Source organism: Cajanus cajan, chromosome 3 (assembly GCF_000230855.2).
Source record: "Cajanus cajan strain Asha chromosome 3, NIPB_CcT2T_4, whole genome shotgun sequence".
Lineage (NCBI taxonomy): Eukaryota > Viridiplantae > Streptophyta > Magnoliopsida > Fabales > Fabaceae > Cajanus > Cajanus cajan.
Window position 1 is genome coordinate 38,074,749 of NC_138519.1, and position 26,019 is coordinate 38,100,767.

The window sequence follows — 26,019 nt, forward strand, 5'->3', positions numbered from 1 at the left end:
CTCTCCTCCATACTTTGTTTTATTTGTTGCATATATAAGTATTTGGTAGAAGAAATAGGGGAAAAAGAGCGAAGACTTGTGCAAAAAATACAGAGCAAGCAAGAAGTCCAAGAATTAGCTAGGAATAAGGGTTTCATCATTTTCTCTATGTATTTTGGATTGGCTTTCATCATCATAAGTGACTGATATTTTTCTTTTTGTTGGGGTTAAATATAAACCATCAAACTCTCATGTAATTCTTTTGATATATATATATATATATATATGATATATTATTTAGCATTAGTGATTTTGATTCTATTTTTTAATGATAAGGTGACTTGATCACTCATCTTTGATCTTTAATCTGAATTATAGTTAGAAGACATTTTCTAAATTTGGTTTTGAATCAAACCACCTAATAACTCTAAAGACTAGGAATAGATTTGGACCTGTTAGTTGAACAAGTTTTTACACTTAATGCAAGGTTTCTAATTTGATAAATAGAGGAATCATTTGTTGAGTTAGAATCCTTATAATTTCTAAATACAAAGAATTGATTTGGAATGATTTTTGAACTCAATAACATTGGGTAATATAGATCATATATATATGGTCTTAGGAGCACATAAGGGTGAGAGTTGAAATTTAACCCCAACAACTTTCTAAACAATTATCTTCTAATTTCATACTTGCTTACTTGTTTTCTCTTTTACAAATTTAATATTGATATGAACAACATGTTTATATTTGGTGTAAATCATTCTTTTTCAAGTTTTAACTAAGATAATAGAGATTACCAATATCTTTCAAGTCTTTGAGGTTCGACAATCCCCATTCATTTTCTATGCTACAAAGACTTGGTACATACACTTGCTTAAGAATCTCATCACTCCTTCATGTTGAAGTAACACAACCTCCTCATGGAATCATAGACAAGAATGTCTATATCCTCTTCGTTAGTGGCCTGCTCCTCCATCAGCCACTCCATTTCTGAATCCTCCTTAGAAATAATGCTCAGCATGGTAGAGTCCTTTGGTCGTCTTGGCTCTAGTACTACCAAGGAAGTATCTACACTGAAGGGTATAACTTCAATTACAAAAACTTCAACATATAGTTGAGCAACTTCATCGACTAGTCCATAAGTCTCTTCAACTAACGACGAAACCACTTCTGGTCCTACAAATTGTGCTTCAAATGATGCAGGTTGGACTTTTGCACCAACTTTAGTAGATGCTTAATAATGTTGCTAAGTCACTATCAAAAGTAAACTATATTTTCCAAAAAAATTATAATAGAAGGAATAACCTAGGTCATTCTTCACGAAGACACAAGCAATTTAATTTGTATTTTATAATGCAATTAGCAAGGGAATGTTTAATTTTTCAACACAATATTTAATCAATAAAATAGAGAATTAAGAATCAAATATTCAATCAAAGAAGTATCAATTCAAGATTTTAATCTGTATGATAAAATTTTCATAGTTCAAAAATAAATTTGAATTTTGAATGAACCTAATTCAACACAAACTTAATAAAAAATGTAGATCTAAATCTAGATCTATGATTTCCATCAAAACATAAAACATTATCGCGATCTCACAATTTTAATAAAATTTAAGAATAGTGAACGTTTGAATTAGACAATTTAGGTTAATTAAGGTCTAAATATAAATATAAATTTATATATAAAATTAGTCTTCAATCTCTATTCTAGACCCAAAATAAATTTCATAATCATGAAAAATGAAAGAAAAACTTAAAACACAAAAGAAAAGAAACATAGAATTCATTTGGTAAAAAGATTGGGAACTCAAATTTTACCATAGTTCTTGAAACCTAGAATCGAATAATGAACTAGTCATGCATCATATTCATGTTGCAAACAATCCAATTCATGTAAAAAGAGAGAAAATTTGAGAGAGAGTGAGATAGAGAAAGAAAGAGAGAGAAATTTGAGAAACTTATAGGAGAAAAAAACTTAATTTCTTAAAAATGATGTATATGATGTCAAGTGTACATGTGTTACAGTTATTTGTGAACTACACTAATGGGCCTAGTAAGAGTAATTAAAGGCCCAACCTGTTGAGATGATGGAGATTGTTAGAGATTGTGGAGATGATGAAGATGATGGAACATCTTGAAGACTCCTCAATATTGTTTAATTTTTGATGATGCATTATATAGATGTTGCTTAAAGCTATACAAAAGGATATTGTATTGATTGTAATAGATATAGGCTTGTGTGTGTTTGTTTATGATTGATGATGATGATGAATGCTAAATTCAAGAATTAATCAAGTTTTTTTAAGAAACCAAGAATTTGAGTTTTTTAGTATTTCCATGTGTAAATATAAAGTAATAGATTATCTTGGAAAGGGAAATTTACTACCAAGTGTTTAAACATAGAAATATGACTTGATTCAAACAAGAGTTTTCAAGGTAACATTTGTCGCCACCCGCCGAAACGGACCTTGGCATTCGCGACGATGGTCGGACTCGTTTTAAAGTTTTGGAAAGTGGTGGATTGTTAGAACGACTTATTCTCAAACTGAGACCTTGTCGAACTAACAATTTTATTAAAATGATTCACCAATCCATGTTAATCCCAAGCGGGACCCTCCATGGATTGGTAGTTTTCGCAAAAGGTAGGGTTCTTAGAGTCGCCACCAATATTTTACTCAAAACATTGGAAAAAGATTTAAGGCAATTGATTTTATAAATCAACTTTGGCCATTACAACCAGAGTTGGGTAAGGGAGTCGGTTACGTGCGGGGAAGGTGTTAGCACCCCACAACGCCCCTTTCGGGTTCCCTATGACGGATTATTTATTAAATAATAGCGTAAAATTACTAAATTACCCCTATTTATTATAAACGATTATATATTAAATATCTACATGATGACGAATTTAAATATGCAACAATCAGAAAGCGGTAAAAGAAGGGATTTTAGAGAAGAAACCTCTTGAAGCGTGCTTTTTATATATCAATGAAGTTTAGGAGGCTTTTTGGCGCTCCCTCCCTCTACAAGCTCGCTCGCTCCTTCCTAAAAAATAATTTTTACTATGGAAATCCAAAAGATTTCCCTTCGACTAAGTTCGAGACTCAAGCAAATGGCTCGTGACTCAAGAACTTCGTCGGATCGACTCCCAGAGAGATTTTTAGGGCAGAACACTGCTCAAAAACCCCAGAATACTCAAGGAGGGAGTCAAAACTGTGTGTAAAAGTGTCAAATGACGTCCAAATGACGTCCTATTTATAGGGATGAGGCGCAGTACGGCCCCTGGGATCAATACGGCCCGTATTGAGTTTTTGTACTTCAATACGGCCGTATTGAATTCAGTACGGCCGTATTGAAATACAGAAACTTCAATACGGCCGTATTGGTTTCAGTACGGCCGTATTGTAGTACAAAATGTGCAGTACGCCGTACTGAACTCCAAGGAGGCCGTATTGAGCTCCAAACCTCCCACTTTCTTATTTTTGGCTACTCTAAGACCTCTAAACCTACAGATAGTCATCCTATGGTCTTCTGGGAGTCCTTCTGGCTGACTTTCCTTTGATCTTTGAGAGTCTTCGAGTCTTATTTCTGACCTGGACAATTTTAGGGGTCTACAGCTGCCCCCCCTTTACTTAGTCAAACGGCCTTTTGGTGTACCGTTTGATAAGTAAAGGAGTTGACCCAATTGTCCGGGGAATAAGCCATCCTTCCGACTTGTAGTGTCTTCAGGTGGGAAAATTGTTGAGTAGCCTCTCCAGGTTGAGTTTGCCCTCTCCAGGGTGAGTATTAGTCGTCGCCTCTCCAGGCTCATGCATACCTCCGTGTTCTTGACAACCTCGGGGTAGCTGAGTACCGCCTCTCCAGGCTATACCAACGTGTTCTTCACAACCTCGTGGTAGTTGCATACCTCCGTGTTCTTGACAACCTCGGGGTAGCCGAGTACCGCCTCTCCAGGCTATACCAACGTGTTCTTGACAACCTCGTGGTAGTTGCATACCTCCGTGTTCTTGACAACCTCGGGGTAGCCGAGTACCGCCTCTCCAGGCTATACCAACGTGTTCTTGACAACCTCGTGGTAGTTGCATACCTCCGTGTTCTTGACAACCTCGGGGTAGCCGAGTACCGCCTCTCCAGGCTATACCAACGTGTTCTTGACAACCTCGTGGTAGTTGCATACCTCCGTGTTCTTGACAACCTCGGGGTAGCCGAGTACCGCCTCTCCAGGCTATACCAACGTGTTCTTGACAACCTCGTGGTAGTTGCATACCTCCGTGTTCTTGACAACTTCGGGGTAGCGTGAGTTTTCCCTCTCTAGGGATTTGTGATGATTTTGTCTCCACAGTCCACGATGCTGTTTCGACGATTGTTTTTGATTTTTGTGCCACTGAGGGCTGGATAACGCAGGGATCCGTCTAGGGGATGTGCAGTTACTCATAGGTTCTTGTGTCCCAACTTTCCATTGCGTAGTTGGTGCCCATTGAGGAATTTCTGTTTCCTTGGGGTGTAGACACGAAGATGCTCTTTCTGAGATGAGCGGTGCCTTATGATTGGCTGACGTCTTTTCGACGTTGGTGGAGTATCCCGATTATCCTTATTCAGGTGACTCTTTTTGTTTTTCTAGTTTTGTTGCCTCTGTGTAGGCTATTATCCGCTGGGGGATTTTGTCATTGATTGTGATTAGCCTCTTCTATTAGGCGGATCATCTTGACGCTTGATGTTTGGCTGAAAGCCGATTTCCACTTGGGGAATGATTATTGATTATTGATTTTTTTTTTTTTTTTTGATTTTTTCTTTTTGAAGGAGTGCCTCTGAGTAGGCGAATGGGGATTGAAGATCTTATGTATCCCAGAGTATTATTTAGAAAGCCTCTTCAGGCTTAGCTTCACTCGTCGCTCGAGTTGGAAAGCTATCCTCCACTGAGGAGGTCATAGTCCTTTCGACTCGGATATTCTGTTTAGACGATCAAGCCCTCCTTGGGGAATCTTGCTGATCTTGGTTTGATAGCTTTCACTGGGGAATTTGGTCCGTGAGTGGAAGCTGAGATATCTCTGGGGAGTATTATTTCGGCGAGCCTCTCCAGGCTCAATTATTTTGAGAGAGTATTATTTCAGCAAGCCTCTCCAGGCTCAATTATTCTGAGAGAGTATTATTTCGGCAAGCCTCTCCAGGCTCAGTTATTCTGAGAGAGTATTATTTCGGCAAGCCTCTCCAGGCTCAATTATTCTGAGAGAGTATTATTTCGGCAAGCCTCTCCAGGCTCAGTTATTCTGTACGAGTATTATTTCGGCAAGCCTCTCCAGGCTCAGTTATTTGATGCGATTGATTTTCTAAATCTTTTGCCTTTTTTGTCGTTTTTGGCTTTTTCTGTATTTTTGCCTTTTTTGTCATTTTTTTGGCTTTTTCTGTATTTTTGCCTTTTTGTCGTTTTTTGGCCTTTTCTGTTGACTGTTGTCATACACAAGCAATTTTTCTATTTTTCTATTTTATGCAATTGCCTCATGATAAGGTCTTTGAATGTGCAACTAATGTGTGTGTGATGCAAAAATGCAAGTTTGATTATTTTTATTAATGTTTTTTAGAAAAATGAATGGCTCTCCCTATCTTCCTTTTCTTGGAGGAATTTCTGTCGTCGACGTGAGGGAATATTTTTGTGAGCCTTTTATGCAGGAGATTACGGATTTTATAGGAACCCCTCCAATTTTCTTTATTGACCGATTATTAAAGGAATTTCGTACAATTTTTATGAAATACCAATTTTAGAGGCATAATCACATGGTCAAGAGAGAAGAGAAATGAATAGATATTTTATTGATATTTACAAGTGTTTTTACAGAAAGATATACAGAAGGAAATTTCTGAAGAATGGCTGGCCAGGGTAAGCTATATACATTGGGTTTAACAATTATATCTGTAATTGTTGCTCTTTACGTTCCCCTAGTTGCTTCGGGTGAGATGCCTGAGCCAGGAGTGTAGATGCTGCAAGACGCTTGCTTCTAGAAGATAATCACTTGATCCGCCTTTCGGTTTTCGATTCAAGTGATCGTTGCTTGCTTTGTTTTTGCATCTTATTCTTTTGCCCCTAATTTTTGTCTAGGACGTATCCTAGCGGGGATAAATTCGCCTTTGTTTTGCCTAGTACCCTTGTACTGGCGGGCTTTTTATTTTGCCCTAACTTTTGCCTAGGACGCCCTTTTTGGGTTTTCATCCTAGCGGGCCTATGCAAGCAACGTCTTCAAGCATAGTACTTCTTTACCACGTCAGCGTTGACTGGGTATCGAAGTTCTTCTCCATCCATGTCTGTGAGGATCAATGCTCCTCCTGAGAAGGCTCGTTTTACCACGTATGGTCCTCCGTGATTTGGGGCACACTTTCCGATTTTGTCCTTTTGAGTTGGTAGCAATTTCTTTATTACCAGCTCTCCCTCATGGTAGACTCGAGGGTGGACTTTCTTGTCAAAAGCCTTTTTGATCTTCCTCTGATAGGCTTGACCATGGCATATGGCGTTCAGCCGTTTCTTTTTGATAAGGTTCAACTGGTCGTATCGGCTTTGAACCCATTCTTCCTCGGAAAGTTTTGTTTCCATGATTACCCTTAGAGAAGGTATCTCGACTTCGACGGGTAGAACTGCCTCCACCCCATAAACGAGGGAGAATGGAGTAGCTCCTGTAGATGTACGTACTGAAGTCCTATAGCCATGAGGAGCGAAGGGTAACATCTCGTGCTAGTCTTTAAATGAGACAACCATCTTTTGCACTATTTTCTTGATGTTCTTATTGGTTGCCTCGACTGCCCCATTCATCTTTGGCCGATATGGGGAAGAGTTATGATGTTGGATCTTGAATTCTTGGCACAGTTCTTCCACCATTTTATTATTCAGATTAGATCCATTTTCAGTGATGATTTATTTCTCCATGCTTCCACTAGATTATTCTAAAATCATTTGGGACAAGAGAGAAAAGAAGGGAAAGATACTTTTATTCTGAAGTTTGTGTTTTAGAGGGGATTTATTTTTATTTTGAAAAATGGTTTTTGTAAGAATGGCTGGCCAAGGTAGGCTTATGTGTTTAGGCTTGTTTGATTAAACACTTATGAAGTTAAGCAAATCTTTTTTATTGACGCTGTGATTTGACAACTTAGATAGCTTCCCTTGAACCTTTCTTTTTGAATTCAGTTCATGGTACCATCATGGATTTATTTTCGTTTTTTGATTGTCCTTATTTTTGCCTAAAACACCCTTTTGTGGCGTCTTAGCGGACTTTTGTTTTTGTTCATTTTTGCAACCCTAACTTTTGCCTAGGTCACCCTTTCGTGGGATTCCTAGCGGGTCTTTTGCTCTTATTTTTGCGCAACCCCCTTTTTGGGTTTCCTGCCGAGCTTTCTTTTATTTTAAAAGATTTCTTTTTATCCATGATGGCACTTGTCGAGGCCAAGGGAAGGTGCTCCAAGTTGTCGCACACTTCCACATAAAAATGATGTGGGTTTATTTGTTATTAAGATGATTTTAACCTCATTCAGGTTTATTCAAACAGGGTTAAAAATAATGTGGTCTAGAGATTTATTGCAAGCAAGAAGAGAAGCAATAAGAATTAATAAAGAATGATTTTATTATAATCATAATGGAAACATGTGCCCTATCGAGGCTCGGGGGTCGGGCTGTCCCCGAGGAGTGATCTCTAATAGTCATCAGGTCTATACATCCCTATCAGAAGGAGAAAAGCACTTGATGACAATGACCGGCCTTGACGTTTGTGAACCGGCCTTCCTAAAGATCTGGCTTAAAGAACGTCGAGAAGGATCTTGGTTCCTCTTCGTCCTTTGATCTTTATTAGGGTTGTATCCTAACCCTTGTTTCCCCGTATTATCCTTGATAATAGGTAGCTCAGGAATTCCTTGGGAATCCTTGCCAAGTCCCTGTCCCGGCAAGTATCCATTCTTGGTGAGCATATGGGCTACCTTCTTCATTTCTCGGGGAAACGTTTCGACATTGGCACTTTCCAATGCTTGGAAGGCGGTCTCTAGATTTTCCTCCTCGGATTCTTTATTTTCCTTTCCTTTATTCTTGGGAGCTTTTATCATGAAGATCATTGGGAGTGTAGATCCTGCCACTCCTAGTCATGCCCCCAAGTCCAGCGATGTTAGAGAAATCGCTGTCGGCAGAAAAATGGATGTCGTATATCCATGACACAGCCTTATTTGATTCGTAGGGAAAAGGCCTTGGAGTAGTGATCCTTAACGGTGTCGGACCTTCCCCTTTGTTCGTCTTGATTACCAACAACGAAGTTGTCGTGTGCTCGCTTGGCGCAGTTGTTGGTTTGCATTTGATAACAAATGGCGTGCGATCCACTCTTTGATTATACGCATCGATTAATTCTTTCTTTTTATTAATGTTTGTAGACCCCTAAAATTGTCCGGGTCGGAAATAAAGCTTGAAGACTCTCGAAGACCAAAGGAAAGTCAGCCGGAAGGACTCCTGGAAGACCCTGGAAGACCCTAGGATGACAATCTGTAGGTTTAGAGGTCTTAGAGTAGCAAAAAATAAGAAAGTGGAGGGAATGAAGCCCAATACGGCCTCCCAAAAGTTCAGTACGGCCGTATTGAACATTTTAAACTACAATACGGCCGCACTGAACTCAATACGGCCGTATTGAAGTTTCTGAACTTCAATACGGCTGCATTGAATTCAATACGGCTGCACTGAACTTCAATACGGCTGCACTGAACTTCAATACGGCCGTATTGAGGTTTTTTGAACTTCAATACGGCCGTATTGAATTCAATACGGCCGTATTGTAGTTCAAAACTTCAATACGGACCGTATTGACCCCCAGAGGCCGTATTGCGCCTCATCCCTATAAATATGACGTCAATTGGACGTCATTCTACACTTTTGGACTGAGTTTTAACCCTCTTCTTGAGTATTCTGGGTTTTTTTGAGCAGTGCTCTGCCTAGAAATCACTCGGAGAGTTGATCCGACGAAGTTCTTGAGTCACGAGCCATTTGCTTGAGTCTCGAACCTAGTCGAAGGGAAATCCTCCGGATTTCCATAGTTAAAATTTTATAGGAGGGAGCGAGCGGTCTTGTAGAGGGAGGGAACGCCAAAACGCTTCCCAATTTCTGTCAAGATATATAAGAAAGCACGCTTCAAAGGTTTATCTCTTTAAAGTCCCTTCTTTTACCGCTTTCTGTGTGTACATATTTAAACTGTCATCATGTAGATAGTTAATTCATAATTGCTTAGAATAAATAGGGGTAATTTAGTAATTTCGCACTATTATTTTTAAATAATCTGTCATAGGGAACCCGAAAGGGGCGCTGTGGGGTGCTAACACCTTCCCCACGCGTAACCGACTCCCTTACCCGACTCTGGTTGTCATGGCCGAAGTCGATTTTTGAATCGATTGCCTTAAACTTCTTTTTCCAATGTTTTGAGTAAAACATTGGTGGCGACTCCATGAACCCTTCCTTTTTATGAAAACCGCTAATCCATGGAGGGTCCCGCTTGGGATTAACATGGATTGGTGAGCCTTTTAATAAAATTGCTCGTTTGACAAGGTCTCAGTTTGAGAATAAGTCATTCTAGCAATCCATATTTTTAAACAAATAAAAGAGTCCAACCATCCTTCGCGAATGCCGAAAGCCCGTTTCGGGCCGGTGGCGACAGATGGCGACTCCGCTGGGGAAGCCTCGAGAGTCAGTCCCATTTAGTGACAGATTATTTTTAACAAATAATAGTTAAAATTACTTCATTACCCCTTTGCTTGTATAATAACACGTTTTACCTATTTGGCTTTAAATAACTGTTGTATGTTTAAATTTTTGCAATTGTTTGAAATAAAAACTGCACACAAACCTTTGAACACAACAGTTCCCTCTATACCCGGGGGCATGAGTGGTAAGCCATAGGGAGTGGATGTTAGTACGGCCGGTTGTCGAATGGGTCTATAGGTGCCCGTAGACCGTTGTCGGAAAGCATCACTCAAGGTGATAACCATGAACTCAAGTCCGACAGTGCGTTGGAGCTTTCCATCGACTTACGACGAGAGGAATTGGGTCCCTATAATGGGGGCACCTTGGGGGCCTCAGACCGGTGAGAACAGTTAGAACCACCTTGAATATGCACCTTTCTGCAGGAAACCCCTACCTCGTGATTCGCTCGTGACTGTTCGTGGATGAGTGAATTGTTTGTGTAAATTCTTATGTGCAATTGTTTATGCATTAATAAATAACCTCGTGATAAGGTCTAAGAATAAATCCCCATGCATGAAAATGCCATGACATGAGAGAAAAGACCATGTGTGAAAATATAATAAAAGTGAGGAGCATGTGCATCATTACCAATAAGATATCATGCATCCTCATAAACCATGCATTCTAGGTTCACCAATACCTCTTGACATGAGTAAAAGAGACCCATAATTATCGAGATTCTCCGTTGGGGAGGGATCATAAGTCAAGGAGGGTGGTAACACTCCGTTTTAAAAAGGCAGCGCCTTAAAAATGGAGGGTTATCAAGCTCATGTCAAGAGCGTATTCATTCCATAAATTAAACTAATTAGATTAAACATTCATTTTTAGAAAGTGGCTGGTCATCTCTCTGTCCTCACGCGCGCACAGAAAATCAAGAAGATGGACGCGTTGGAGGAACAAAACAAGAAGCTTACAGCCGAACTCTCACAGCTCAAGGAGCAGATGGCGCAAATGATGGAACTCATGCGTCATCAAAACATGAACGGGGCTCACCACAGTGACCATGAGTCCCATCATGAGGAGGATCATGAGGACGAAGAAGAACCTCCACGAGCTGTACCCCTTGGGGCTGGAATTATGATTAAAGAGCCCGAAGTTTCAAAGGAACAATTCCACGCCCTAGAGGATCGGCTAAGGGCTATGGAGGGGCATGATTTTGACATCAAAGATGCCGCCGACATGTGTTTAGTGAGGGACATCCAATTCCCTCCTAAATTTAAAGTGCCGGATTTCCCAAAGTACGTGGGATCGACTTGCCCTAAGAGTCATCTCACCATGTACTGTCGCAAAATGGCTGCATATGCCACAAATGAAAAGCTCTTGATCCATTGCTTCCAAGAGAGCTTAGCCGATACTGCGCTCAATTGGTATATGCAGCTAGATGGAAATCTAGTACATACATGGAGGCAGTTGGCCGACGCCTTTCTCAAGCGCTATAAATATAACATCGACCTAACACCCGATAGGTCAGATCTTCAAGCCTTGAGTAAGAAAAATGATGAATCTTTCAAGGCGTACGCCCAACGATGGAGGGAGTTGGCGGCACAAATAGAGCCCCCGCTGTCGGATAAGGAGACGGTGTCCTTATTCATCAACTCGTTGACTGGTCCCTATTACGATAAAATGATAGGGAACACAACGACACTCTTCTCGGACATCATCACCATTGGGGAGAGAGTGGAACAAGGACTCAAAAGTGGGAAGCTGGCTAAGCCTTCCCAATCATATGAAGCTAAGAAGACCTTCGGGAAGAAGAAAGAGGGAGGAGTCAATGCTATAACCATACCCTCGGCTACTTTCACTTCGAAGTCGGGAAGATCGCAATTCACCCCTGTGAAGAAGTTTGATAAACTTCCGACCACTTATAGCGATCTCCTGCCGAAGCTAGTAGAAGCCAAACTTCTAGCTCATGTTCCACCAAGGAAGATCGACCCACCTTACCCCGATTGGTACAAGCCACAAGACAAATGTTTATACCATTCGGGGGCACCAGGGCATTCAACAGAGAAATGCCTAGCTCTCAAATACAAGGTCCAAAACCTTATTGATGCCGGGTGGGTCACCTTCGATTCGACAGCGCCCGACGTGAGCAAGAATCCTCTGCCAAAGCAGGAGTAGAGAGAAGAACAAGCCACGATAGGGCCCCTTCATTTTTCTCTTTTAGGGACTCATGATCAGTACCCGAGATCATGAGAACCTTTTTCATGTAAATAAGGGTTTTTGTACAGTTTTAATACATATCAATAAAGAGGCATTTTTCGCACATTACTCTCTTTTTTGTTCTTTTCTCTCTTTCCTCATTAACATTAATAATTCTAAACCTAAACAGAACCAATAAAATAATTATGTCTGTAATTGTTCGCTCTGACCGGGATCCGAAGGTGAATGGGTTGAGTTGGACAGTGATGAGGAGACCATCTCTCCGGATCTGCAAAGACTGCTAGAACGAGAAGCTCGCCTACTCCAACTCGTCAAGAGAAATTGGAGACTGTGAATTTGGGGCATGGCCGAGAGATAAAAGAGGTCAATATTGGGACCCATATCAGTGATGAAATAAGGACACATGTTTCCACTATGATTATAATAAAATCATTCTTCATTGCTTCTTTTCTTGCTTATAATAAAATTCTAAACCACATTATTTTTAACCCTGTTTGAATAAACATGAATGAGGTTAAAATCATCTTAATAATAATAAACCCACATCATTTTTATGTGGAGGTGTGTGTGACAACTTGGAGCACCTTCCCTTGGCCTTGACAAGTGCCATCATGGGTAAAAAGCAATCTTTCAAAATAAAAGAAGCTCGGCAGGAAACTCAAAAAGGGGACTGCGCAAAAATAAGAGCAAAAGACCCGCTAGGAATCCCACGAAAGGGTGACCTAGGCAAAAGTTAGGGTTACAAAAATAAACAAAAACAAAGGTCCGCTAAAAACGCCACAAAAGGGTGTTTTAGGCAAAAATAAGGACAAATCAAAAAACAAAAATAAATCCATGATGGTACCATGAACCGAATTCAAAAAGAAAGGTTCAAGGGAAGTTATCTAAGTTGTCAAATCACAACGTCAATAAACAAAGATTTTCTTAACTTCATAAGTGTTTAATCAAACAAAGCCTAAACACATAAGCCTACCTTGGCCATCCATTCTTATAAAAACCATTTTTGAAAAATAAATCCCCTCTAAAACACAAACTTCAGAATAAAAGTATCTTTCCCTTCTTTTCTCTCTTGTCCCAAATGATTTTAGAATAATCTAGTGGAAACTCGGAGAAATAAATCATCACTGATAATGGATCTAATCTGAACAACAAAATGGTGGAAGAACTGTGCCAAGAATTCAAGATCCAACACCATAACTCTTCCCCATATCGGCCAAAGATGAATGGGGCAGTCGAGGCAACCAATAAGAACATCAAGAAAATAGTGCAAAAGATGGTTGTCTCATTTAAAGACTGGCACGAGATGTTACCCTTCGCTTTCCATGGTTATAGGACTTCTGTACGCACATCTACAAGAGCTACTCCATTCTCCCTCGTCTATGGGATGGAGGCAGTGCTACCCGTCGAAGTCGAAATACCTTCCCTAAGGGTAATCATGGAAGCAAAACTTTCCGAAGCAGAATGGGTTCAAAGCCGGTATGACCAGTTGAACCTCATTGAAGAAAAACGGCTGAACGCCATATGCCATGGTCTAAGCCTATCAGAGGAAGATCAAAAAGGCTTTTGACAAGAAAGTCCACCCTCGAGTCTACCATGAGGGAGAGTTGGTAATGAAGAAATTGCTACCAACTCAAAAGGACAAAATCGGAAAGTGTGCCCCAAATCACGGAGGACCATACGTGGTAAAACGAGCCTTCTCAGGAGGAGCACTGATCCTCACAGACATGGATGGAAAAGAACTTCGATACCCAGTCAACGCTGACGTGGTAAAGAAGTACTATGCTTGAAGACGTTGCTTGCATAGGCCCGCTAGGATGAAAACCCAAAAAGGGCGTCCTAGGCAAAAGTTAGGGCAAAATAAAAAGCCCGCCAGTACAAGGGTACTAGGTAAAACAAAGGCAAATTTATCCCCGCTAGGATATGTCCTAGGCAAAAATTAGGGGCAAAAGAATAAGATACAAAAACAAAGCAAGCAACGGTCACTTGAATCGAAAACCGAAAGGCGGTTCAAGTGATTATCTTCTAGAAGCAAGCGTCTTGCAGCATCTACACTCCTAGCTCAGGCATCTCACCCGAAGAAACTAGGGGAATGTAAAGAGCAACAATTACAGATATAATTGTTAAGCCCAATGTATATAGCCTACCCTGGCCAGCCATTCTTCAGAAAATCCTTCTGTATATCTTTCTGTAAAAACACTTGTGAATATCAATAAAATATCTATTCATTTTCTCTTCTCTCTTGACCATGTGATTATGCCTCTAAAATTGGTATTTCATAAAAATTGTACGAAATTCCTTTAATAATCAGTCAATAAAGAAAATTGGAGGGGTTCCTATAAAATCCGTAATCTCCTGCATAAAAGGCTCACGAAAATACTCCCTCGCGTTAATAACAGAAGTCCCTCTAAAAGAAGAAGAGGATAGGGAGAGCCATTCACTTTTCTAAATAAAAGAACAAAAATAAAAACTTGCATCGCGTGCATCACACACATTAGTTGCACATTTAAAGACCTTACCACGAGGCAATTGCATAAAATAGAAAAAATAGAAAATTGCTTGTGTATGACAGCAGTCAACAAAAGCCGAAAACGAAAAAAGGCAAGGATACAAACGATACTCCTCAGTTTGTACAGAATAACTGAGCCTGGAGAGGCTTGCTGAAACAATACTCATACAGAATAACTGAGCCTGGAGAGGCTTGCTGAAATAATACTCTCTCAGAATAACTGAGCCTGGAGAGGCTTGCTGAAACAATACTCATACAGAATAACTGAGCCTGGAGAGGCTTGCTGAAATAATACTCTCTCAGAATAATTGAGCCTGGAGAGGCTCGCCGAAATAATACTCCCTCATCAGAATAATTGAGCCTGGAGAGGCTTGCCGAAATAATACTCCTTCAGAATAACTGAGCCTGGAGAGGCTTGCTGAAATAATACGGGCATACTGAAATGAATAACGGCCATATTGGCAATAACAGAAATTCTCCCTCACATCAATGACAAAATTCCTCCAAGAAGAAGAGGATAGGGGGAGCCATTCATTTTTTCCAAAAATAAAATAATTAAACTTGCATTTTGTGCATCGCGCACATTAATTGCACATTCAAAGACCTCATCATGAGGCAATTGCATAAAATAGAAAAAATAGAAAATTGCTTGTGTATGACAGCAGTCAACAAAAGCCGAAAACGAAAAAAGGCAAGGATACAAACAATACTCCTCAGTTTGTACAGAATAATTGAGCCTGGAGAGGCTTGCTGAAAAAATACTTCCTCAGAATAATTAAGCCTGGAGAGGCTTGCAGAAACAATACTCTCTCACCATACAGAATAATTGAGCCTGGAGAGGCTTGCCGAAATAATACTCCTTCAGAATAACTAAGCCTGGAGAGGCTTGCCGAAATAATACTCCTTCAGAATAACTCCCACAAAATAATTGAGCCTGGAGAGGCTCGCCGAAATAATACTCTCTCAGAATAACTGAGCCTGAAGAGGCTTGCCAAAATAATACTCCTCAGAGACATTTCTGTATAGAAAAAGCCGAAATCAACAAAAAAGGCAAAAACACAGAAAAAGCCAAAATCAACAAAAAAGGCAAAAACACAGAAAAAGCCAAAATCAACAAAAAAGGCAAAAACACAGAAAAAGCCAAAATCAACAAAAAGGCAAAATACAGAAAATCCAACAAATTGTACAGAATAACTGAGCCTGGAGAGGCTTGCCGAAATAATACTCTCAGAATAATTGAGCCTGGAGAGGCTCGCCGAAATAATACTCTCTCAGAATAACTGAGCCTGGAGAGGCTCGCCGAAATAATACTCTCTCAGAATAATTGAGCCTGGAGAGGCTCGCCGAAATAATACTCTCTCAGAATAACTGAGCCTGGAGAGGCTCGCCGAAATAATACTCCTCAGAGACATTTCTGTACAGAAAAAGCCAAAACCAACAAAAAAGGCAAAAATACAGAAAAAGCCAAAATCAACAAAAAAATACAGAAAAAGCCGAAATCAACAAAAAAGGCAAAAACACAGAAAAAGCCAAAATCAACAAAAAAGGCAAAAACACAAAAAAAGCCAAAATCAACAAAAAGGCAAAATACAGAAAATCCAACAAATTATACAAAATAATTAAGCCTGGAGAGGCTTGCCGAAATAATACTCTCCAAAAGACGTCTCAGCTCGCATTCTCGGGCTGAACAAAAAACCAATTCATCTCAGAATAACTGAGCCTGGAGAGGCTCGCAGAAATAATACTCCCCAGAGAAACCCCAACTCAAGCTCACGGAACAAATCCCCAGCGAGAGCTATCAAAGCAAGATCGACAAAATTCCCAATGGAAGCACGATCACCCAAGCAGTATATCTAGTCAAAGGACTTAAAACTTCCTCAGTGGAAGATAGCTCTCCAACTCAGGCGTTGAGTGAGTCTAAGCTTGTAGAGGCTTCCTAAATAATACTCTGGGATACATAAGATCCCCAAATCCCCAGTCGCCTACTCAAGAGGCATTCCTACAAAAAGAAAAAGAAAAAAAATCAAAAGATCAATAATCATTCCCCAAATGGAATCCGGCTCTTGGCCAAACATCAAGCGTTAAGATGATCTGCCTAACAGAAGAGGCTAATCACAATCAATGACAAAATCCCCCAGCAGATAACAGCCTACACAGAGGCGACAAAACCAGAAAAACAAAAAGAGTCACCCGAATAAGGATAACCGGGATACTCCACCATCGTCGAAAGGACGTCAGCCAATCATAAGGCACCGCTCATCTCAGAAAGAGCATCTTCGTGTCTACACCCCAGGGAAACAGAAATTCCTCAATGGGCACCAACTATGCAAAGGAAAGTTGGGACACAAGAACCTATGAGTAACTGCACATCCCCTAGACGGATCCATGCGTTATCCAGCCCTCAGTGGCACAAAAATAAAAAAAAAATCGTCAAAGCAGCATCGTGGACTGTGGAGACAAAATCAAAATCAACATCCAGAACCCCCAGTGGATAATAGCCTACACAGAGGCTACAAAATCAGAAAATCAAAGAGAGACACCCGAATAAGGATAACCGGGATACTCCACTTACGTCAAAAGGACGTCAGCCAAACATAAGGCATCGCTCAATTCAAGAAGAGCATCTGTGTCTACACCCCAAGGAGTCAGAAATTCCCCATGGGTACCAACTATGCAAATGCAAGTTGGGGCACAAGAACCTATGAATGACTGCACATCCCCTAGACGGATCCCTGCGTTATCCAGCCCTCAGTGGCACAAAATCAGAAAAACGTCGAAGCAGCATAGTGGACTGTGGAGACAAAAAAATCATCTCAGATCCCTGGAGAGGGTAAACTCGCATTGCCGAAGTGATCAGAAGACACGGACGCAGACCCTGGAGAGGGCAAACTCAGTTGCCTAGGTCGTCAGAGACAAAGCAAAGTCTGGAGAGACGGTACTCAAAGAAAGTCTGGAGAGACGGTACTCAATCAAAGTCTGGAGAGACGGTACTCAAAGTCTGGAGAGACGGTACTCAAAGAAAGTCTGGAGAGACGGTACTCAAAGAAAGTCTGGAGAGACGGTACTCAAACAAAGTCTGGAGAGACGGTACTCAAAGTCTGGAGAGACGGTACTCAAACAAAGTCTGGAGAGACGGTACTCAAAGTCTGGAGAGACGGTACTCAAAGAAAGTCTGGAGAGACGGTACTCAAAGAAAGTCTGGAGAGACGGTACTCAAAGAAAGTCTGGAGAGATGGTACTCAAAGTCTGGAGAGACGATACTCAAAGTCTGGAGAGACGGTACTCAAAGTCTGGAGAGACGGTACTCAAAGTCTGGAGAGACAGTACTCAAAGTCTGGAGAGACGGTACTCAAAGAAAGTCTGGAGAGACGGTACTCAAAGTCTGGAGAGACGATACTCAAAGTCTGGAGAGACGGTACTCAAAGTCTGGAGAGACGGTACTCAAAGTCTGGAGAGACGGTACTCAAAGTCTGGAGAGACGGTACTCAAAGTCTGGAGAGACGGTACTCAAAGTCTGGAGAGACGGTACTCAAAAGTCTGGAGAGACGGTACTCGAAGTCTGGAGAGACGGTACTCAAAGTCTGGAGAGACGGTACTCAGAGTCTGGAGAGACGGTACTCAAGGTCTGGAGAGACAGTACTCAACCATCAGCGTCGTCAGAGGCACGTTGGTGTTCAACTTCCGGCTCGGGCGTCGAGTGAAGTTGACCCTGGAGAGGGTAAACCTAGCTACCGAGGTTGTCAGAAGCGCCGAGGTATGCAAACAACCTGGAGAGGCTACTCAACAATTTTCCACCGGAAGACGCTACAAGTCAGAAGGTTGGCACATCACCCGGACAATTGGGTCAACTCCTTTACTTGTCAGCCGGTACACCAAAAGGCCGTCCGACTAAGTAAAGGGGGGGCAGCTGCAGACCCCTAAAATTGTCCGGGTCGGAAATAAAGCTTGAAGACTCTCGAAGACCAAAGGAAAGTCAGCCGGAAGGACTCCTGGAAGACCCTGGAAGACCCTAGGATGACAATCTGTAGGTTTAGAGGTCTTAGAGTAGCAAAAAATAAGAAAGTGGAGGGAATGAAGCCCAATACGGCCTCCCAAAAGTTCAGTACGGCCGTATTGAACATTTTAAACTACAATACGGCCGCACTGAACTCAATACGGCCGTATTGAAGTTTCTGAACTTCAATACGGCTGCATTGAATTCAATACGGCTGCACTGAACTTCAATACGGCTGCACTGAACTTCAATACGGCCGTATTGAGGTTTTTTGAACTTCAATACGGCCGTATTGAATTCAATACGGCCGTATTGAATTCAATACGGCCGTATTGTAGTTCAAAACTTCAATACGGACCGTATTGACCCCCAGAGGCCGTATTGCGCCTCATCCCTATAAATATGACGTCAATTGGACGTCATTCTACACTTTTGGACTGAGTTTTAACCCTCTTCTTGAGTATTCTGGGTTTTTTTGAGCAGTGCTCTGCCTAGAAATCACTCGGAGAGTTGATCCGACGAAGTTCTTGAGTCACGAGCCATTTGCTTGAGTCTCGAACCTAGTCGAAGGGAAATCCTCCGGATTTCCATAGTTAAAATTTTATAGGAGGGAGCGAGCGGTCTTGTAGAGGGAGGGAACGCCAAAACGCTTCCCAATTTATGTCAAGATATATAAGAAAGCACGCTTCAAAGGTTTATCTCTTTAAAGTCCCTTCTTTTACCGCTTTCTGTGTGTACATATTTAAACTGTCATCATGTAGATAGTTAATTCATAATTGCTTAGAATAAATAGGGGTAATTTAGTAATTTCGCACTATTATTTTTAAATAATCTGTCATAGGGAACCCGAAAGGGGCGCTGTGGGGTGCTAACACCTTCCCCACGCGTAACCGACTCCCTTACCCGACTCTGGTTGTCATGGCCGAAGTCGATTTTTGAATCGATTGCCTTAAACTTCTTTTTCCAATGTTTTGAGTAAAACATTGGTGGCGACTCCATGAACCCTTCCTTTTTATGAAAACCGCTAATCCATGGAGGGTCCCGCTTGGGATTAACATGGATTGGTGAGCCTTTTAATAAAATTGCTCCTTTGACAAGGTCTCAGTTTGAGAATAAGTCATTCTAGCAATCCATATTTTTAAACAAATAAAAGAGTCCAACCATCCTTCGCGAATGCCGAAAGCCCGTTTCGGGCCGGTGGCGACAATGTTTATTATTAAATTACTTGGAGAGATGTATGCAAATGAATGACTATGAAATGCAAAGGCAATTGAGAGATTTCATAAATCAAAAACTTGATTTCATTGATCATAGAAAGTGTACAACTTATCATACAATGCTTTGAAGCAATTTTTTACAATATGAGAAAAGCCGATAAAAACCCACAGGCGGGTTCATTTTTCTTCTCCATTCGTCTTCGGCTTCCTCCACATGACGTGCCATTGCTTCAACTTGCATATGGACGGCTTGGCTCATATCATCACTGATCTTCTGAGCGTCCTTCGCCTTTTGAGTGTGATAGTTGATCATGGCCTGCAGTTCGTTAAGCTCGTCTTCGGCTCGATCCTTCTCCTCTCGGAGTCTAGCCATCTGTGCTAGTCCTTCCCTTTCTCTCTTGCGGAAATCGGAAAGGCTTGCGGTTTGTTGTTGAGCAACTTCCCGCCATTGCTGTGCATCGGATCGAGTCAAGAGCAGATTGTCTTGCATGTCCTTGATCAACTGTGCCTGCCTTGCATGTTCGGCTTCAAGGTGTGCTATCTTTGCTTTGACTTCTTGGAGTTGACTACTCGGTTCAACCTTTGGCATTTTGGATGCCCGAGTAGCCTCCTCATTGAAGTTAGCACACTCATCCTTGAGCCGCTCTATCTCGTGGTCTTTCTTCTTGCATTGCCTTTGTAGACCATCGATGACGAAACTGGATTCTTCATTTTTCTCTTCAAGAACTCTCATTTGAGCTCCAATAATTTCCAGCTTCTTGGTCAAGACGTCGACTTGTTCTTGCATTATCCTCCTTGTAGTTGCGGTTGCGCAAGAGGTGGACGGTTGGGACACCCCTCTCTCGCTCCTCCATATCTCGTAGTCGGTGGAGGCGGATACCCGAGGCTTTCCAAGCTCTCAATCTCCCTCATAGATTGGTTTCTCCCACGCTCTAATGACAGCGTGCATATCCCTCTGATGCTCGGAATCAAAGGAGAAACACAACCCTCCAAGCTCCTCTTGAACAGGAACAATCTGAGTCCTCATAAGTTGTCTCATAACCAATCTAGGTGAGTAGGCTATGCAACCTCTGAGGCCCATCAGTGGTATGCTTGGATAACTACCGCATCTTGTCAATACATTGCTCGGACGGAACCAAGGGCAAACCCACGTGAAGTTCTCAATACTCCACTGTTCCATCTCTTCCTTCCATTCGGAAGCATATCGGCGGCGTACGGGGATCTTCGAAAAACTTCTCAAAGGATCGGGCAAGGTCCCCAGGTGACTAGAGGCATAAAAGTGTGTGATGCCCCACACATACAACAAAGAGGTGCAGCATCGAATAGTCTTCCCTTGCTTCTGCTGAGATAGGTTGACAGAAAGCAAGGTGTCAGCAAGAATGGCAGGCACGGGACTCTTCATGTGTACGTCCCAAGCGAAGAAAGCGTCCATGGCAGCGTGGTCCACTGTGTTAGCGTGAAAGGGGAATAAGATCGTCCCAAACACGGCTAACGCTAGAGTCTTGTTGAAAGCTAACCAATCTCCCTCATCAGCCAAGGAAGAAAGGTGGTCTTCAATCATAGCAAGCTTCCAACCCCTGATACTGTCGTTCCCCACTAAAGCGGATGATCGTGATGGAAGTTTGACTTGAGTTGCGACCCTCTCTACGGCCACATGATTTCCATGGAAGATATAGACCCCTGCTGATTTGGGCCATCGTAGCATGAGCTCATACTCCTCGAGAGTAGGAACTAAGTCAAACTGGGGGAACTCGAAACAATGCAGATCGAGACTCCAAAAATGGACCAAGGCTCTCAGAAAAGCTGGATCCACACAAATCTTCATCAAATCGAGAACTCGTCCATAAGATTTTTCAAACTCCAAACGAGCCTCTCGTGGCATCAAGGAACAGAGGTGATCCAACCTCTCGGCACGGTACAACAAGAAGTCCACTTTCTTCAACTGCCCTTGCATTCCCCTAGATCCCTCCATAATCTACAATAAAATGCATGATATGAGATGATGGTGGTGAATATGCATGCATAGTGTTTATTTAACTAAGCATTATCATGTTTTCAGGATGTTCCTAAGATGATGCATGATATTGCTTGGTTTGGATAAATAATATTTTTCTTTATTTTTCATTTGGGTATTTTTTTTTGTATTTTTTGGGTGAAAAGGGAAACTACCTATATGAATGTGATGAAGGTAGATGTTAACACCGTATAATGGAAGATTCTTATTCCTATTTATTCTTATTTTTAAAAGAATAGGAATGTTGTATGTTTAAAGAAATGCAATGTATGCTCAAACAATTTCACATAATCAATGCACAAACAATTCACTCATCCACGAACAGTCACGAGCGAATCACGAGGTAGGGGTATCCTGCAGAAAAGTGCATATTCAAGGTGGTTCTAACTGTTCTCACCGGTCTGAGGCCCCCAAGGTGCCCCCATTATAGGGACCCAATTCCTCTCGTCGTAAGTCGATGGAAAGTTCCAACGCACTGTCGGACTTGAGTTCATGGTTATCACCTTGAGTGATGTTTTCCGACAACGGTCTACGGGCACCTATAGACCCATTCAACAACCGGTCGTACTAACATCCACTCCCTATGGCTTTCCACTCATGCCCCCGGGAATAGAGGGAACTGTTGTGTGCAAAGGTTTGTGTGCAGTTTTTATTTCAAACAATTGCGAAAATTTAAACATACAACAGTTATTAAAGCCAAATAGATAAAACGTGTTATCATACAAGTGAGGGGTAATAAAGTAATTTTAAACTATTATTTTGAAAAGAATCCATCACTAAATGGGACTGACTCTCGAGGCTTCCCCAGTGGAGTCGCCATCTGTCGCCACCCGCCGAAACGGACCTTGGCATTCGCGACGATGGTCGGACTCGTTTTAAAGTTTTGGAAAGTGGTGGATTGTTAGAACGACTTATTCTCAAACTGAGACCTTGTCGAACTAACAATTTTATTAAAATGATTCACCAATCCATGTTAATCCCAAGCGGGACCCTCCATGGATTGGTAGTTTTCGCAAAAGGTAGGGTTCTTGGAGTCGCCACCAATATTTTACTCAAAACATTGGAAAAAGATTTAAGGCAATTGATTTTATAAATCAACTTTGGCCATTACAACCAGAGTTGGGTAAGGGAGTCGGTTACGTGCGGGGAAGGTGTTAGCACCCCACAACGCCCCTTTCGGGTTCCCTATGACGGATTATTTATTAAATAATAGCGTAAAATTACTAAATTACCCCTATTTATTATAAACGATTATATATTAAATATCTACATGATGACGAATTTAAATATGCAACAATCAGAAAGCGGTAAAAGAAGGGATTTTAGAGAAGAAACCTCTTGAAGCGTGCTTTTTATATATCAATGAAGTTTAGGAGGCTTTTTGGCGCTCCCTCCCTCTACAAGCTCGCTCGCTCCTTCCTAAAAAATAATTTTTACTATGGAAATCCAAAAGATTTCCCTTCGACTAAGTTCGAGACTCAAGCAAATGGCTCGTGACTCAAGAACTTCGTCGGATCGACTCCCAGAGAGATTTCTAGGGCAGAACACTGCTCAAAAACCCCAGAATACTCAAGGAGGGAGTCAAAACTGTGTGTAAAAGTGTCAAATGACGTCCAAATGACGTCCTATTTATAGGGATGAGGCTCAGTACGGCCCCTGGGATCAATACGGCCCGTATTGAGTTTTTGTACTTCAATACGGCCGTATTGAATTCAGTACGGCCGTATTGAAATACAGAAACTTCAATACGGCCGTATTGGTTTCAGTACGGCCGTATTGTAGTACAAAATGTGCAGTACGGCCGTACTGAACTCCAAGGAGGCCGTATTGAGCTCCAAACCTCCCACTTTCTTATTTTTGGCTACTCTAAGACCTCTAAACCTACAGATAGTCATCCTATGGTCTTCTGGGAGTCCTTCTGGCTGACTTTCCTTTGATCTTTGAGAGTCTTCGAGTCTTATTTCCGACCCGGACAATTTTAGGGGTCTACAACATTGTTAATCAATTACCATTCAGGGTAATAGATTACCAAGTCTGTTACTAGAAAAGGATATTCAAATGTTTTCTGAGTTAATAGATTACCACGTTTATTACTGATAAAGTATTTTTTGAGGTAATAGATTACCAAAGTTGGTAATAGATTAAAACAGAGTCTCTTGCTTGAAATAAGACTGAAGAATCAAAGTTTTCGTTGGGATAATCGTTTACCACATGAGATAATCAATTACCTTAGACTGAAAGGCGATCTTGGATCTTAGAAAGCTCGGGATAATCGATTACCATATCCCATAATCGATTACCATGGTGATTTTTTGTTTCTAGTTCATTTTCAAAAAGCTGGTAACAGATTACCATATCAGGTAATAGATTACCTCTGTTATTACTCTTTATAACTGAATCATATTTTGCATTTTAAATAACTATCTTTTTTGAAATTAAAAAGAATACTTTTAGAAAATCTTTTTGGAAAGAAGAACATTTGTGAAAAAGATTACTTTTAGAAACAATAATCAAGGTTGATCAAAGAATTTTTATAAAATATTAAGAAGTACAAAGATTAAACATGAGTTCTTGTCGCCACCGGCCCGAAACGGGCTTTCGGCATTCGCGAAGGATGGTTGGACTCGTTTATTTGTTTAAAAATATGGATTGCTAGAATGACGTATTCTCAAACTGAGACCTTGTCAAACGAGCAATTTTATTAAATGATTCACCAATCCATATTAATCCCAAGCGGGACCCTCCATGGATTAGTGGTTTTCGCAAAAGGAGGGTTCTTTGGAGTCGCCACCAATGTTTTACTCAAAACATTGGAAAAAGGGATAAGGCAATCGATTCAAAAATCGACTTCGGCCATTACAACCAGAGTCGGGTAAGGGAGTCGGTTACGCGTGGGGAAGGTGTTAGCACCCCACAGCGCCCCTTTCGGGTTCCCTATGACAGATTATTTCTAAAATAACAGTGTAGAATTACTAAATTACCCCTATTTATTCTAAGCAATTATAAATTAACTATCTACATGATGACAGTTTAAATATGCACACAGAAAGCAGTAAAAGGAAGGATTTAAGAAGAAACCTCTGAAGCGTGCTTTTATATATTTCGTAAAACTGGGAAGCTTTTTGGCGTTCCCTCGCTCTACAAGCCCGCTCGCTCCCTCCTATAAAATTTTAACTATGGAAATCCGGAGGATTTCCCTTCGACTAGGTTCGATCCTCAAGCAAAATGGCTCGGGGCTCAAGAACTTCGTCGGATCAACTCTCCGAGTGATTTCTAGGGCAGAACACTGCTCAAAAACCCCAGAATACTCAAGGAGAGGGTTGAAACTATGTTCAAAAGTGTATCATGACGTCAAAATGACGCCATATTTATAGGGAACAGGCGCAATACGGGCTATGGAATCAATACGGCCGTATTGAAATTTTTGAACTTCAATACGGTCGTATTGAGTTCAATACGGCCGTATTGAAATTCAGAAATTTCAATGCGCCCGTATTGAGTTCACTGCGGCTGTATTGAAGCTTCAATACGGCCGTATTGATTTCAGTACGGCCGTATTGAAGTTTCAGAAACTTCAATACGCCGTATTGAGTTCACTGCGGCCGTGTTGAAGCTTCAATACGGCCGTATTAAGTTTAGTACGGCCGTATTGGGCTTCATTCCCTCCACTTCCTTATTTTAAGCTACTCTAAGACCTCTAAACCTACAGATAGCCATCCTATGGTCTTCTAGGAGTCCTTCTGGCTGACTTTCCTTCGATCTTTGAGGGTCTTCGAGTTTTATTTCCGACCCGGACAATTTTAGGGGTCTACAGCTGCCCCCCCTTTACTTAGTCAGACGGCCTTTTGGTGTACCGGCTGACAAGTAAAGGAGTTGACCCAATTGTCCGGGTGATGTGCCGACCTTCTGACTTGTAATGTCTTCCGGTGGAAAATTGTTGAGTAGCCTCTCCAGGTGGGTGCATACCTCGGCGCTTCTGACATCCTCGGTAGCTGAGTTTACCCTCTCCAGGGTCAACTTCACTCGACGCCCGAGCCGGAAGTTGAATACCGACGTGCCTCTGGCGACGCTGGTGATTGAGTACCGTCTCTCCAGACCTAGCCTCACTCGACGCCCGAGCCGGAAGCTAGACACCAGTGTTTTAACATCACTGATGATTGAGTATTGCCTCTCCAGGCCCAACCTCACTCGCCGCCCGAGCCGGAAGTTGGACACCAACGCACCTCTGATGACGCTGATGGTTGAGTACCGTCTCTCCAGACCTAGCCTCACTCGACGCCCGAGTCGGAAGCTAGACACCAGTGTGTTAACATCACCCTGATGATTGAGTACCGCCTCTCTAGGCTCTGCCGCTTAACATTTGGCAGTTGAGTTTGCCCTCTCTAGGGTCTGCGTC